The sequence below is a fragment of the Callospermophilus lateralis genome, chromosome 5 (assembly GCF_048772815.1).
Source record: "Callospermophilus lateralis isolate mCalLat2 chromosome 5, mCalLat2.hap1, whole genome shotgun sequence".
Lineage (NCBI taxonomy): Eukaryota > Metazoa > Chordata > Mammalia > Rodentia > Sciuridae > Callospermophilus > Callospermophilus lateralis.
Window position 1 is genome coordinate 54,850,172 of NC_135309.1, and position 17,353 is coordinate 54,867,524.

Genomic DNA, 17,353 nt, shown 5'->3' on the forward strand with positions numbered 1-17,353 from the left:
TTGCTAGAAAGCCCTCGATACATGTTTCCTCATCAGGAGTAGGATCGACCCCTCTGTGGCATTGCCCATCCTCCCACTGCCACACAGTGGACCTCCAGTAGCCCTGTTCCTTATCCCATTAGGCATGCAGCAAGGTAAAGGCAGCCCTGTGGTCCCTGGTGGCACCACTTCTTCAGACCACACACTTAGGTACTTTAGCCATCCTCCTTGGAAATGGTCTCTAAGCACATCTGCTCCCCTTCACCCTCATTAGATCTCCAACAATATACAGGCTCCTCCAGGCAGCAGAACTTCTTATAGTCTAGCCCATTTGGGTGAGAGCCCCTAAGTGTGGTGGATGACACAGGTGGTGAGTCTGTGAAGGCTTCCAGAGCAGTAGTTTTGGAGCCGGCCTTGAAGAAGCAGCAGGGCAGAGAGGATGAAAAACAGTCCTCCCTGTGGCCAGTGCAAAGGAATGGGGAAAAAGATGCGAATAGGAAGGGGGCGAAGTCCCTGCAAAGATGCCTGACCAACTGGCTGGATAATCAGGCTCCATGTTTTTATTTGTTTTTAAATTATTTGTTCTTTTTTAGTTATATAGGACAGTAGAATGTATTTTGACATATCATACATACATGGAGTATAACTTCCTATTTTTGTGGTTGTACATGATATGGAGTTGTAGTGGTTATGTATTCATCTAAGAACATAAGTTATGTCCAATTTATTCTACTGTCTTTCCTATTCCCACCCTCCTTTCTTCCCTTCATTCCCCTTTGTCTAATCCAGTGAACTTTTATCTCCCTTCCCTTATTGTTAGTTAGCATCCTCATATTAGAACATTCAGCCTTTGGTGTTTGGGGATTGGTTTATTTCACTTGGCATGATATTTATCAGTTCTATCCATTTACTGGCAAATGCCATAATTTCATTCTTCTTTATGGGTGAGTCATATTTTATTGTATATATGTACCACATTTTCTTTATCCATTTATCTGCTGAAGGGCACCTGGGTTGCTCCATAGCTTGGCTTTTGTGAATTGAGCTGCTATAAACTTTGATGTGGTTGAATCATGTAGTATGCTGAGGTGTGAGATAACTGGGTTAAATGGTGATTCCGTTTCAAGTTTTCTGAGGAAACTCCATGCTGCTTTCCAGAGTGGTTGTACCAATTTGCAGTTTCTCCAGTGTACCTTTCCCCCCCATATTCTCACCAACATATACTGTTACTTGTGTTCTTGGTAATTGTCAGGCTTCATGTTGTAGGCCACAGGTTCTTAGTGACCTGAGATATCTAGAAGTGTGTGTCTCCAGAAATAGCCCAGGGACCCAGCTGCATAATTGTAGGAGTGCCTGTTAAAAGGAAGATTTCAAGGCCATCCAGGTTTGCTGAATTATGAGGTAGACAGCTACATAGTAACAAGCTTTCTGCAGAACTGTGATGCTCACTCATGCCTGAGGTCATTGCACCCAAAAGCCTTTGAGTGGCTTTGAGAAAACATGAGGCTCCCTGACTTGTGTACAATTTGAGTCTGATCTTGGGTTAGGCTGCCCAACTTTGATACAATTTTCACAAAGATCTTGACCCAAGATGGCAGAGACTTTTTTCTGGTGGAGTGTGTTTGGGTGAAGGAGGGCTGTGGCTGGCTAGGGTAGTGAAAGTCATTTCTGTAGGACCTGTGTCTTTCCCAAGATCAGTGGATGCTGCTCATGCCAGTTAACTCTTATGGCTCCTACAGACTCTCCCTCCAGGAAGCCTCCCTGTCCCTGCCAGCTGGGCAGGTGTCCTTCCCTTGCCCCCCAGGCCTCCTGCCCTCACCTCCTATCCAGCATTTTGCCAGTGTGGAGGCCCTAAAGGCTTATCAGGCCCTCACTCTGGGTCAGGCAGTGTGAATCTTCTCTTTGATCTCTTTGAATCTCTTTGAATCTGGGCCAGGCAGTGGAATCTTCTCTTTGAATCCTCAACTCTAGAGGTGGGTGCAGTTATTATGACTGTTTTATTGAAGAGGAAACTGAGATTTAAGAAGATCAGTCATTTTCCCAAGATCACACAGCCAATGAGGATTGGTTCGCCTCCTAGCCTGTTGTGTACTTGACCTTTCTGGCCCACCAAATTTAGAAGTATGAGGAATGAATGAGTCAATGAATGAATGTTCTATCCCAAAGCCCTTGAACAGGAAGTTACTCTGCCCTCCTGGGAAAAGGGCATTTGGAGATGGAACTCCCACCATATATAGTATGATTAAATTCAATTGTATGGATAGGGGTAATATGTTTATCTGAAAAACCTCCCAGAATGTGCATATCGTTAGTAAATTCTGTAAGCAATTTCCAGTCTACAGAGTCAGTTGTACTAAAAGTGGTTCTGGGAAACAAGTCCAATAAGTTTCCCTAGGAGCACTATTGGCATCAGATGGATATTGGTATCAGATTTGCCATTTTAGGTCAGGAGCCATCTTATCTAAAGGCTCCAAAGTTTCGATTCTGAGGCAATGCTGGTTAACTTTCTGTAAGAACTTGTGCCTATTAAAAGGTCAACCCTACCCTAGCTTAAACTTCTAAGCAGTTTATGATCAACTCCACCCCAATTTAAGACGCAACTCCTAAGCAGCTTATGAACTTCCTCTTGCAGGCTATAAAGCTGCTCTATGAGTGCTGACATACTGCTGTTCTCCTTTACTGACAATAAATCTCTTGTGTGAGATCGAGTGTGTGGCATGGTTTTTGGACTTTTTGGGGACTCTGTTAGTGTCCTTTCAAGCCCTACTTACCTGACTGCTCAATAAAGCCAGCATAGCCACAAACATGGTGGCTGGAGACTTGGTATCTCCCTGCTGTTTGACCATCTGTTCAGCCTGATGTATCAAGTTCTTCAGTTGTTTGAACTGCAGCTGGAGCTCCTCTGTGGTGATGAGAACAGCATGCTCAGGTACCCAGATAGGATGTGCTGTACCTCTGGAAAGACACAAGCATGGCCTCTACTGCACATTATCACCAGATCTGATCCATTCCATTGTCCTGTTTGTAAGTGTCTCCACCAGACTAAGCCTGATGGGGGCCTACTGTAGTGGGAGACAAGTGTCATTCAGTAACAGTGGGACCCTCAGCATCACAATTCAAAAAGTTTAAAACAAAAAGAGCATGATTTAAACAAAATTCTGTGGGGTTCTGTCTGCCTCTTGTTTTTGTAATGGTTAACTTCAGGGACAAGGAAGGCCATTCTACAATGGCCTGCCTGGCCTTGGGGATTATAAAGGATATCAGTTCAGTGATCAATATGATATTGATCACAAAACTATTGAAAAGAAGAACTGGTATAAGCAGGAGCATTATCAGTTTTAATTTGAAGAGGCAGCCCAGCCCTGTAAAAGCAGCCAAACAGGGGGAAATGACTTGATGAGTATTTTTTATTTGTCTAGGAAAATTAGTAAAAGCCACCTATCAAGTATGTCAGGATTGTTAAAAGCAATGTTATTGTTGAACTGAAAAGGATAATGCAGTAAAAGAAAGCCTAAGCTCCTACCAAGTGAGTGCTGATACACTGCTGCTCTCCCTGGAGGGACAGCCTTGCTCAGGTACCTAGATAGGATGTGCTGTACCTCTGGAAAAGTCAACTTTTGTCTGTAATAATGAACTGAGCAATGAGATCATGAAATGGAGTTAAAGATCTTGGAGAACAACCAGAGACATGAAAAGTTGTGCTCTATATGTGTAATATGAATTGAAATGCATTCTGCTGTCATGTATAACAAATTATAAAAAATACATAAATTAAAAAAAAAGAATCTAGGGCTCCTGTAAAATGCTGCCAAATGCCTGGGAAACTCATTTACATTTAAGTAAGTGTATTTGGGCCCAGATGATAGTGATAATGGTGATGATGATGATAAAAAAAATAAACAAATAAATAATTAAAAAGATTTTGGAGGACAGTGATCAAGGTGGAGCCATCTAGTAACCCCTGAAGACTACAATATGGCCCCTGTAGGGGTATGAGAAGTAGTAAATATTAATACACGTATAGGCTCCTGTAATTTTACGAGGCTGTGAAGTCTTACGGGAAGTTTTCAACTTCTACTAATACAGCCCTTGCTTTTGAAATGAGTTCTTAAGGAGAGGCCAGAGAGGGATCTCCACATAAGATGTCAAATAAAGGGCTTAAATTTATAGTGAACAATTGTAGATGAGGCCATAACCAGTTAATATCTCCCAGTAACTTTTGAAAATCATTGAGAGTACGGAAAGCATTAGTTCTGATTTGTAAGTTGTATGGATGAATTATGTGTCCTTTAACTAAAACTGCCCAAAGACTGAAGGGAGAGGCTTTTTGTAACTCTGTGAGGCACTAAAAGATAACAGTTATAAAGTTTACAAGGAAAATACAAAACGAAATTTAACTAGAGTAAAAACATATTGTGTTTGAATAATAGCTATAAATCAAGAAATATAAGTTTTATAATCCTAAAATCCAAATATTTACTTCAAACTTTAGTTTGAAGAACACCATCTTGGTAAAAATGTTCTTCTAAATTTTATATTTTATTCCTTTCAAATAAGGAATAAAAGGGCTGGGGATGTGGCTCAGGCGGTGGCGCGCTCACCTGGCATGCTTGCGGCCCGGGTTCAATCCTCAGCACCACATACAGACAAAGATGTTGTGTCTGCCAAATACTAAAAAATAAATATTAAAATTCTCTTTCTCTCTCTCCCTCTTTCTCACTCTCTCTCACTCTTTCTTTAAAAAAAAATAAGGAATAAAATATAAAATTTTCATTTTTCATTAGACTCCACAAATTATGTAGCAGAATCTTAAGTCTTGAAGCAGTGGATATGGAACAGTGGTTCACTTTACCTTTTGAATATAGCCCTTGCTGCTTATATTAAAAGGAACATTTTTTTTTCTTTTCCTCTTCTCCCTCTTCCCCTCCATAACCTTGGGGTAGCAAATAAGATTACCTGGAGTATCTGTGCTTCACAGCAAGGGGATGTAACTAGAAGATCTAGAAAGTCACTATCTCCCAAATTAACAAGTGAATTTCAACATGCCTTCAGGACATACCTGGGACCCCCCTTCAGGGCATGCCTGTAATATAGCCTTTGAAGAGCTTCCCTAAAAGCCCAGTTTTCCTGGTGGGCAGAAAAATCACAGGCCTCTGGTATCGCAAGCCCTAGTGTTTCTTCTTTGCTAGCAAAGCAATAAAACTTCTTTTTCCTTTTTCTCAAAACCTGTCCTCATTATTAAATTAGCATGAGTTGGCAACACGCACTAAGTAACAGATTGTCCCAGTAGGTGACTCTGAACAAGACATTTGGCTCCTTTGAAATCAGTTTCCATATCTGTAAAATATGAACACTGGTTCCTATCTCACTGGCTTTCTCTAAAGATTTTGAAGCTAATTCACATAAAGAGTTTGACTCAGCACTTGGCTCATTTAAACTATCAGTACTAAAATATCTTAATTAATAAAGAACATTATCTAATTCAGACTTAAATCTCAATTACATTTCCTCTGCCTGCAGAACAATACTTCAAAGCAGCCATTCTCACAGGCTGTACAAATGTGAATTTTGATTTTGCTTCAAATGTTCATTTGCTTCTATTTAAATCTTTCTAGAATGTGTGAGACAAAATACGCACGCTTCAAGTATAAGAAAACAAAAAGTTGTGAAGTTTTCATAAGACGGTGATTGTTAATAGCTCAGACGTCTTCACAAATGCTAGATAAAAAATGCGGAGCAAAAAATCGGTCATACAAGTATTTGAACCTTTCATAAAAGTTTTTACCCCTGTTAGGAAACAAAAAAGCCATTGCAACTCCAGGCTTAGTCTACAACGGAACATAACCAATAAAAGTCATGAAAACGTTAAAGATTTCCAGGAACAACGTCGACTCCCTCCCTCAAGCTAACAGTCAGAACCCTGCTTCCATAGGAAAGAGCAATTCCCCCGGCCACCCTCAGCGGCGAAGGTCGCACCCCCTCAGTTCGCTCTCTTGGCACTTCAATCCCGCTTCCCCTCTGGTGGCTTTTATCCCCGCGTCAGAGGCTGAGGTTGAGGGCGTGGCAACGAAGCCGCGGGTGGAGGACAGAGTTCAGGTGCAGGTGGCTGCAGATCCTCCACCTGTACCTACAGTGGCCAGCCTGAATCTCTGAACCTCAACAAGGAGATGAACCCCCAGGTCTGAGGACCAGTGGCCGATATTAGTGCTCAGAAAACCAGCTACTCTGCATCTTTCCAAAGGCCGAGAAATGGGGACGGGGCAAGGGTGAAGGATGCTGCTCCAGGAGCATCCCTATGGGTCCTTGCGGGTTTCCAGGAACTCTGTGGCCACCGGTAACTCCCTTTCACAGTTCCTATAAGTTTTTTGTTTGTTTGTTTGTTTTTGTACAGTGCCTAATCTTAATGAACTCTCAGTACCCATTACCTGCTTTTTATTGTTTGTTGAACATGGAGGAGAGGGATTAAAAACAATAGCTTGTCGTAAGAAAGTGTTGATATTTAATGAGATCGTGTATACTGAGTACCTCATTTCTTCTTCCATTTACTGTCCCATTCCTCTGGTTCCATTTACTGCTAGACCTCAAGAAAGAACTGCTTATATTTGATATTCCCAATCACCCTTCCCTGGTTCATTCTTCGGTTCATTCTTCAGTCCAATCTCATCTAACATTTGCCCTCACTACCACCTCCACTGTAATGTGTTAATGTCACAGGGCTATCATGTTCTGCCACTTACCCCTTCCCAATACGTGCTTCTATTCAAGGAGGTAGTAAATTATCTGAAGTCTTCAAGTAAGCTTGAAAAGCAGGGAACAAATGAGGATCTCACAGCTGCATACAGCACAAGAAGTTATCCCGTTTATTCTGTGGATGTGTCTCTTATGAGTAGGTCGCTGTTCAGATTGCAGAGTTTTGTGAGACATACTTTATGTTTTGTAGTAACCTATGGCCAGGCAGAAACACTTACACACTCAAGTCCGGCTGCAGTTGTGGTTCAGTGGTAGAGCATTTGCCTAGCACATGTGAAGCACTGGGTTCAATCCTCAACACCACGTTAAATTAATTAATTAAAATAAAGGTATTTGGTCCATCTTCAACTAAAAAAAATTTTAAAAAAAGAAGAAATATTCAAGTATTACACAGAACTTAAATAATCAGTTCTCCCAAAAAATTAGTGCAGGAAAGTTTGCAAAGAAGGAAGTCCTATATATTTGTCCTTAATGTTTGAGGATCTTTTACAGAATTTGCAGGCAGTGATTTAGTAAAGCAGGGAAAGAATTCTATGCAGAGGAACGGGATAAGCTGGGAAAGTGTGGTAGTAGGAAATCCTTGGGACAAAAAAGTGTTCACCAAAAACTTGTGGGATGAAGTGGAAAATAAAACTATTATGGCTTTATTGCCAGATTGAGTCTGAATAATCAATAGGTAAAATATTTTGAAGAGAAAAACTGAAGGCATTTACAGTTTGTTGATAAACATATATTAACCTTGTGTTTTGTGTCAGAAAATAGTGGGCTATTTAGGTTCCCCCATGATATATAAAAATTTAAATTCCAAAGATGTCCTTGGAAATTCACGGTAAACACTAGTTGACTTCAAGTCCAATTTTTACTGTGATAGTGGTAATAACAGGAAATCAGTCATCTCAGCCATTTCTCCACTTAGCTAACTTCCAGTTATCTTCAAAAAAGTTAAAATTCGATCTTTAGTAAGCTTCAATACCTCATCTTAATCTGAAATGAGGTGTGTATTCCTTGTGCAATCATAATGTTTTCTATCTCTACACGTTTCCATTTTTCTTTGTTTAATGTATCTTTCCTCTAAGACATGTATGTTATATAAATATTTACTGGATGAATGAATGAATTTATCAATTCAGAAAATATATATGTTCCACACTAAAATTGAATATCTCTGATATGAAGGGGTTACAAAGGGCTGAAAAAGGTAGAAATAATGGTTTTATCATTTAAGATTAATGAGAAAAAAACTGCAAAGGGAAATGTATCACTTAATGATGGGAACAGTTCTAAAAATGTCATTAGGCATTTATTCTGTACATGAACATCATGGAGTCACACACTAAGACAGCTATGATGTCATTATTAGGTTATATATACATATATACATGTCATCAAAGCATCATTATGCAGAACATGATTTTTGTATTTATTAATATAAAAATTTGGAAAACATACCACGAAAAAGGAAAAAGACCCCTAGAAAAAATAGAGTAAATATGATAAAGTGCTAATACCATTTCTATAAAATAACTCATGGAAATTTAGAGAAACTTTTATAGAAAATGGGCAAACTTCTCCAAAAAGAGTTCACATTCACTGTTTAAATAATCTCACTATTTTTCTATCACCACTGGTCGGGTGTTGTTAAGAGTAGAATGATGAAATCTTGTGTTGTCTTGTTTGGGTGGTAAATTATCCCTTTGTCAAGGATATTCACATTAAGCGTGTTACTGTTACTGAAAATTCAGTCCTTACTTGTTCCCATGCCAACTTAATAAGTAGCACATGGTTTTGAGAGAAAGGAAAAAGATGTTTATTGCTTTAATAGCAAAGGGGAAACCCAGGAGGCTCCAATCCCAGAAGCTGTGGTTCTGTCCATATGGGAAAATAGGGCTTTTAAAAAATCTATTCCAAAGCTACATTCCAGTGGTAATAACTGGAATTACCCAGTGCCCTGACAGGTGATAGTGTGTTGAAATTCATTTTATTAATTTGGGAGACTTTCTGGGTGACATCTTCCTGTGGTGGGGGTGCTGTGAGCTCTAGGACAGATAATCTTGGTAATCAAGGTAATCTTGTTTCCCAGCCCCAGGTTAGGGACGGGGAGAAAGAGAAGAGGGAAAGAAAAACATGTCCCTTCTAAAACAAGCAGCTAGGGCTATATTCAAAAGTGAAGTGGATCACTTTTACATTACCACTCATTAGTCACATACCCTCTTGGTTATTAGCTCAACTTGCTTGTATTCAAATAGCCTGTATTTTAGATACTATTGGCCATAAAGTAAAACTTTTTATTATGGAAAGTTATAATTTTTTACTATTACTTTGTTAATCTCTTACTGTGTCTAATTTATAAATCCAAATAAATGCACATTTACCATAAGTATGTATAAAAAATATAGTTTAGCACTATCTGCATGTCTTAAAGCATACATTCCTTGAATAGGGGGACGGCAAAGGTAGAAACTAAAATAACAAAACTCAAAATGATTTTCCTTTTGCCTTCATGGTATATGTATTGTTCTATAAGTTACATTTTTTCACAAAACAAACCTTATTTTTTAGGTTTATCCAGGATAACACATTTTACTTAAAATATTATATTGCTGTATGCTTTGTATATATTTTACTTCTTATGCAACATTTTTAAGATGTACAATGAAAAATTGCATATCCTTTTCAATTGTTGGAAGTGTATCTTCTAGATAAGTTCCCAGAAGTAGGATTTTTTTAGGTATTGCCAAATTTTCCTTTAGAAGGTGAATACGGTTTGCCTTTCTACCATCAACCACACGACAGCGCCTGTTTCCTCACAGACTCATAAACAGTATGCATTATCTTTTTAAATTTTATTTTTTGTATTTGCCAACAAGTAATGAGGAACCAGAAGCAGAGCTTCACCAGCAGAAACTTGCTAGTTGACTCACTAATAGGTAGCCAGCCACTAAAACCAATTATTTTGCCTATGCACCAAAGTAATATGCATCTTTGTATATTAGAAAAATTCTATACTTGTCACCCCAAAAGTATAAAAGATTCTGTAACTGAGAAAGCTATTTTATTAAGAAATATATCGAATGTAGGTAGTAATGCATAGTAAATGTCTTTGGGTCATCATCAGCTGTTTGGAATTTAGAACTACTGAAGGGGATTTTGGTCCACGATTAGGTGTTGATCCAGTGTTGATCTGTCCTCCTAACTGAGTTACTAGAAGACAGACTGGAATTTCCTAGAGGTGCCTACTTGCTTTTGTCTCTTTGTACTTCCTTTTCCTATCTTTGAGTTAACTATTTTCTATCTGCTGACATTGTTATTTCCCAACAGGTATATTAGGCTTCTGCTTTGTTTACGATCATATGTTTTGTACTCTCACCAAGAAGTGATCCAGGTTGTCTTGACTGAGTTCAGATTTTACCAGATTAACTCTGAGGTCATCTGTATGCCTAAGTCTCAGGTGATGTGTCACCATTAGCACATGAACATTCTGTGGTGTGAGTTAAGTCTTTTTCTTCTGATATTATAGATTATCTAAAATACATTCTCTTGTTAATTGGAATTCTTCAGTGGAGATCATCAGTCTTGATAGCATGCAAATTTTTCCTTCATTGTCTCTCTTCAAACACTGCAAACTCTCTCTTCATTGTGTTTTTTCTCTGCAATATATTTCATTTTCTTTTTTATGCCTCTATTATTTCTCCTTGCTCACTTTATTCCTCTTTTCTTTCCCTCTCAAATAGCACTATACCCTTCACAATTTTACTGTTAATAGAATGTTTCCATAATTCTAATACTGATTAGATAGTTTCCCAGTGTGTTGCCACTAAGCCATATGTTGGCCTCTGGGCAGTTTGGGGTGTTTTAGGCCTCTTTGTTGATTTCTGGGTTGTCTATCAACCAACGTTTAATTCTTGGGTGACAAATGAGTTGGCAAGCTTTAAAAACCTAACCAAATGACTACTACTCAATAGTTATATCATTTATTTGGAAAAATAAAGCTGCATTTGGAGTGGGTAGTTGAGAGAAAAATAAAATTATTTCATTTTTATGCAAATGTTTATTTTTTATGTACTCAAATATTTTCAATTTTCTACTGTTCTTACACAAATATTGAGGAAGTTAAGTTAGAAAAGCATTTTTTGGTATTGGCATGAAAATACACAAATTAAGCATTCCCATTGCGTTTAGAATTTTCTTATCTAGTAATGACAAACAGCACTTCTTAAGTTGGAATTTTAAAATTAGAGACCAGCTTTTTTATGATTAAAGTGGAACCAAGGACCAATTTCATAACTACAATTTGTTAACTATGTTTGGTTAACAGTTGGCATTAAATGGCATATTATAGTCTTGACCACCTGCAAAATTCAGTAGCTAGAAACATTTTCTACTCTGATTTAATGCCAATAATTATCACACATATTATTAATTTATTTGATGAATGTCCAAATTTTCAAAAAAAAATTCATAAACCCCATCATGATTCTGCTTGTGAAATGGACCAATTCTTTTTTTCACTTAAACCTTGTCTCAAGATTTTTCATGTATACAAAGTAGAAAAATTTATACTAGATAGATCTAACTATCAAAGAAATTCCAAAATGCTAGTTAATATATCTAGTGATAAAAAAATCTTGATTAACTCTCTCTTTTTTAAATGTATGATGCATTTGAAATAGTAAATGAAAAAAAATGAGCATAACTACATTTCTGGTCATTTAACAAAATACTTTATTGAACACATATTGTGGGCCATGTGCTATTTTATATGTTAATATGCAAACTGAATTAAACCAGAGACTTGACTTTCATGAAATTTAAAACCTATAGAGGGAAGATATTAAATATAATAAGATTAAAAGTAAAGCATTAATAGTCATGAGATGTTTTAGAGGTCTGGGTACTCTTAAGTTCTTATAGTGGGGAATTTACAACTTTCTCAGGGAAGCCAGAAAAATGTCCTCAGAAATAAGATTTTAACAAAAATCAGCATGAATAAACATTAACAAGCCAATATGAAAGGCAAATCTTTCATCTCTCTGAGGTAAGGGCAAATTTAAAGGTTTTGTGGTTATGTGAGCATGATAAAGACAGGGAATTAAAATAATATCCTGATGGCAATTAGGAAATATCCCAAGAGCAATTAGAACCTACTGAGGAGATAAAGGAGTGATATCATATCCATGTTAGAAAATTCTGTGTGTATAAATGATTGGAAAGGGGGCAAGATATGCGGATGCTAATTCACAATAAAGGCGGGGTCCTAGGGAAGAATAGAGGTACTTTGGTTTGGGCAGAGTGAAGTGAAGGAAGGGGAGAGGGTTTGGGGGTAGGAAGGATAGTAAAATTAGTCAGACATTATTAACCTATGTATATATACATATGATTACATGACCAGTGTGATTCTACATTATGTATAACCAGAAGAATGAGAAGCTGTACTCCATGTATGCATGATGTGTCAAAATGCATTCTACTGTCATATGTAACTAATTAGAACAAATTTAAAAATAAAAAAAGAATGGGTATGTGAGATCCAGTTAACAGTGACCCAGTTAAGATTGCTAAGAAGCCAAATATGAAAAAAAAAAAAGTGGTACAATTTGAAAGATAGCTAGGAAATGAAACTAACAGAACTTATCTGTAGATTCATTGTGAGGGATTTAGGAAAGATACCTATAATAAACACTAGTTTTATCATTAAAAGTTTTTTTCATCTTCAAAATGTGAAACATCTAAAAGGATCTAGTTATGGGTAAAGAACATGGGTTCCATTATAAATTTGAGGTGATTTTGAGGACACTCAGAAAGAAATTTGAAGCAGGTTACTTGTACAGTTAGGGTTGAGCTAAAAGGAGGCTTTCAGTAGAAAACAAAAATTTTGAAGTCATCATTATGTGGCAGATTAAACTGATATCCACATATAAAATCATTTCAGAGTAAAAGATATAGCATGAAAAAAAGAATTGGACTAAGACTGCCCCTTGAACTCATTAACATTTCATAGCTGGGTAGAGGGCTAGTGAGGGCTAGAGGCAGGGCTAGAGAGAAAACCAGAAACATTTTTTCTCACAAAAACCAAAAGGAGAATGTTCAAAGAAGTAGAAAGTGGTCAATATTGTCACATACTGGTGAGATTTCAAATGAATTGAACTCTAAAGAATTTCCATTAGATTTTAGAACTTTTGGAAGTCATTGGTGACCTAAGTGACAACTTGTAGTGCACTGAAGAGAATAAACAAATTGTGTGGTATGCAGAAATGGAGATGGTGAGTTTGGATATGTCTTCAAATATGTTCTGTAGAGGTGGTTGAAGAGAGGTGCTCCTAGTGAACTAGGCACGGAGGATGTTTTGTTTATCCAGGGGGCAGTCCTACATTAATTCACCTATAATGAAAATGTTGCAGGCTTGTTAAAAAATCAGTACAAAACAAATACACTGAAGAGAAGGAGAATGGCATTGACAGAGCCCAGAGTATTCTCCAGTAAAGGTTCCTGGAAGGAAGAAGAGGATGGGCTCCAAAAGCACTGTCAAAAGATTAACCTCTTGTATGTGTAGGGGATTTCTATCCTGGTTATTGCATGATATAAAAAATGACTTTCATTTTTTTTGGTGAGTTAATGTGTTTGTGGTAATATTTATTTAAATGTACCCTGCTTGTTAAGAAATCATGTTTATGGGTGAAATAAAGTGATATCTAGGGCTTACTTTACATTATTACAAAAAAGTTGAAGGAGTGAGGATTAGGTGAAATAAAAAAAGCCTAATATTGATCATTGGTAAAGTTGCTAATGGGTACATATGGGTTCAGTGCACCTTTTTTATTACTAGTATTCTGTATATTTTTAAACTATTAAAAAGTTTAAATGACTACTAAAAATCTCCTCCACACCAAAAAAAAAAAAAAATAGAGAGAAAAAGATATCCATCTGAGCAATTATTGAAAGTACAGTGAGACAGATGCTTTAGTAACAGAAACTACGAAGTACAGTAAAAATTGGACTAAGACTGCCCCTTGAACTCATTAACATTTCATAGTAACATTTCATAGCTGGGTAGAGAGCTAGAGACAGGGCTAGAGAGAAAACCAGAAGCAATTTTTCTCACAAAAACCAAAAGGAGGAGAATGTTCAAAGAAGTAGAAAGTAGTCAACAATATCAAATACTGCTGAGATTTCAAATGAATTGAACTCTAAAGAATTTCCATTAGATTTTAGAACTTTTGGAAGTCATTGGTGATCTAAGTGACAACTTGTGGTTATCTCTCACTGAAGAAGTCATTGAAGGTTTCATAGGAAAGACTCTACTGGGACTGAATTTTACATAGTTCTAAAATGGAAAAGATGGAGGCAATTCCAAGACAACTTATATAAGAGTATCATTCTTAAACACAATAATAACATGCCATTGTATTGCTATTATAAAATGCGATTCTTATGACTAGAATATTTCCATGTCTTGAATTGTCATTTTTATATTTTGTTCTTAACAGTTCAGCATTGTGCTTTAATGGGATGATCTAAAGTATGTATCTGTGTGTGCATGAATGTGCTAACAAATTTTGCCTTTCTGTTCATGGAGTTTCTTTTCAAATTATGCTTGTAAAAATAAAAGCAAGGGGTGCTTTATAAATAAGTCAAATAAAATCACTTACAAACATTTGCTTTTGTTAATTCAGTTATCAAATAAATTCCTATAATGCTTTCTTTTGTATGTGTTGCTTTTTAAAATTTATTTTTATTGGTGCATTAGAATTATACATGATAGGCCAGACATGGTGGCATATGCCTTTAATTTCAAGGATTCATAAGACTGATGCAGGAAGATCACAAGTTCAAAGTTAGCCTCCACAACTTAGTGAGACTCTCTCAAAATTTAAAAAGGGGGTGCAGGGCTGAGGATGGAGTTTAGTGATTATGTATCCATGGGTTCAATCCTCAGCAACCCCCCAAATATATATATATATATATATATATATATATATATATATATATATAAATTTGATACATTCATTCTACTCTGCTGATCTCCCTTCGATGATGATGATGATGATGATGATGATGATGATGATGATTGGTGTGTTACAATGTTATATTTAAGCACAGTTCATTGTGGTGCATTCATACTTGTACAAAGCATAATTTAGTAGATTTTGTTCCATAGTACTTCCTCAAGCTCTCCTCTCTTCCCTCCCTCTTGATTCCTTTCTCTACTCTATTAGGCTCCCTTCTATTTTCCTAAGATCCCCCTTTTTCATGTAATTCCCCCCCCACACCAGCTTCCACATATGAGAGAAAACATTCAACTCTTGACTTTCTGAGTCTGACTTAGCATAATAATCTCCAGTTTTGTTTTAAACACAAGAATGCAAAGGTGATGAATATGATTTGATAAGATTTCTCTGATCTCAGAGATCATTTTGATTCTCTGATTTCAGAGAACCCAAGTTTTATTTTATTATCTTCTAAACCCAAGAATATATAAGTGTAATACTAAAATAGCACCTTCTGGGAATGCTGTGAGTTTAAAAAAATCATAACTTGTTTCCCTTAAGCCCTCAGACTCATTTGGAGACTATTGATTTATTCCTTCATGGTTATGGAAGAAATATGATTTAATCAGATTATGAATATCAAGCAAAATTTTATTCAAAGTAGTTAACTTAGTTGATTAATATTAAACTCAAAATGAAGTATATTTGTTCTGGAGTTAAGCATCTTTTTAAATTTTGCTTTATTCCTCATAGGTTGTAAAAATGAGAAAAGGAGAAGAAAATCTGAGTTTTGATTATATGAAAATTTGTAAGGCGTGTTGGTTGACTGAAGTCAAAAGGTTTGTTATTTGAAGTGGTGATCCTACGCGTAATAAAATGTCAAAAATTGTTTTTATTTAATATTTATAAAATTTGATAGTAGGATCTAGAGAAATACTTAAAAATCTTATCAATCATTGTTTTATACTTAGAGATGATCTGAAAAAAATGTGCTGTGTCAGCATGTCCATTTATAGTTTCGACCATATTTGCTTAAAATACTAGATTAATTCCTCTGAATTTTCTTTTTTTTAAAACTCTCCTTTTTGTCTTTTCAGAATAAAATTATCTTAGGGACTTTTATGTATTTTATGTGTTATTAGAAGTTATTTTTAGATGTTGAAAACAATTTTAAGATCTAGTAATAACTTTATCACTTTTTTCTGGAATATTGTTAAGTAATTTGAAATCTTTATCCCTTGTGGATCTGTTTATCAGTTTTTTGTGTACCATATAATTTTTTGAAAGAAGAGAATATTTTTATTTTCAGTATCAATGGGGTTGGTGGAATAGTATTTTATGGTTCTCATGGTTTAAGGATATATATTTAGAAAGCTCAAATCTGTTTTGTTTCTGATTAGTTTTCTGTTCTTTCATAAATGTTCCAGAAGATAGCCCTGCTTGCTGATATAATCAGATATTTGACATGTTTGTTGTTCTTTAATTATAAAGAACAAATCTTCATTTAACAAAACTATACCTAGTCTTTAATTGTAGCTTATGAAGCTTATATTACAGGAAATAAAACATGCTATTTATTAATTAACAAGTATTAATGATCTTAACCATTAAAGGAGTAGGGAAACAAGTTATCAATCATTAAAATAACAACAGGACAATAATTATTTTAAGTTTCAAAACTTGGATTTGATAATAAAATTGGGGTGTATATTGAGGTTTGGGAAAAGGGACAGTAGAAGATGAAATATTTGTCAATTAAAAACTTACTGTGTTTAAAAAAATGAAAATACTTTTCATTATGCCACAACTCTAAAATTAATTGTTTCCCTCATTATATGCTATATTTTTCAGGGTTACTGAAGATATGCTGTTAAAAATACCAAACATGGGCACACAATAGTTGCTTGAAAAATTCATGTTGTGAAGGTCAGGACTTATGTGGGTATGTTGTTATGTCTCCTCTCAGCCCACATTTTGTGCATGAGTGGTATTACTTATTTGAATATTCCTGAGAGTTGCTCAAGGCTAATTTTTAGGGTTTGTTTGTGAAGAACATAGCACATTAATAAATTGTAATATGTCTAAGCTTGCATTTCTCATGTTTTTTAATGAATTTGTTAAAAGTGCTAGACTAATTTGAGTCAAAATTACCAAAATAACTCATATGTGTTTAATAATTCCTTTTGAGCATGTTCTTTATTTTTACTATAACTTTAGGCATATAGTCTAAATTAAATTCTAGAATTAAAATGTTCATGTTATTTGGGAATGTGGATGATGATATTCATGGTTGACATCATCCTTTGCCTACTGCCAACACAATACATTTTAATGTGATGGTGTCAATATTTTATTCAGTTTTATAGTAACATAAAATTAGTATCTTAAAATAAAATTTGTATAACATGATTCATATTTTGATTTTTTTTAAGCCTAACTTTTCACTGGCAAAATTTTAGGATCTTCTCACTGCTCTTATAGAAACTTCCATTTACCAAAGGACATACCACTAAATGTCTGAGAGACTGTTATATTATTGAACTTAAAACATTTGGTACCAATAATTATCTTAATTGCAGGGTAATTTTGCATGTGTGTTTCACTGTTAAATTTGAGTTAGATAAAAGCAAGAAAATTCC

At 35.8% G+C, this 17,353-nt stretch overlaps 1 pseudogene; it reads right to left on the reverse strand.

Moving 5' to 3' along the window:
- Positions 1–5,521, reverse strand: part of LOC143400386 (platelet-derived growth factor receptor beta-like) — a 37,586-nt pseudogene extending 32,065 nt beyond the window's left edge.
- Between the last annotated feature and the right edge of the window lie 11,832 nt (positions 5,522–17,353).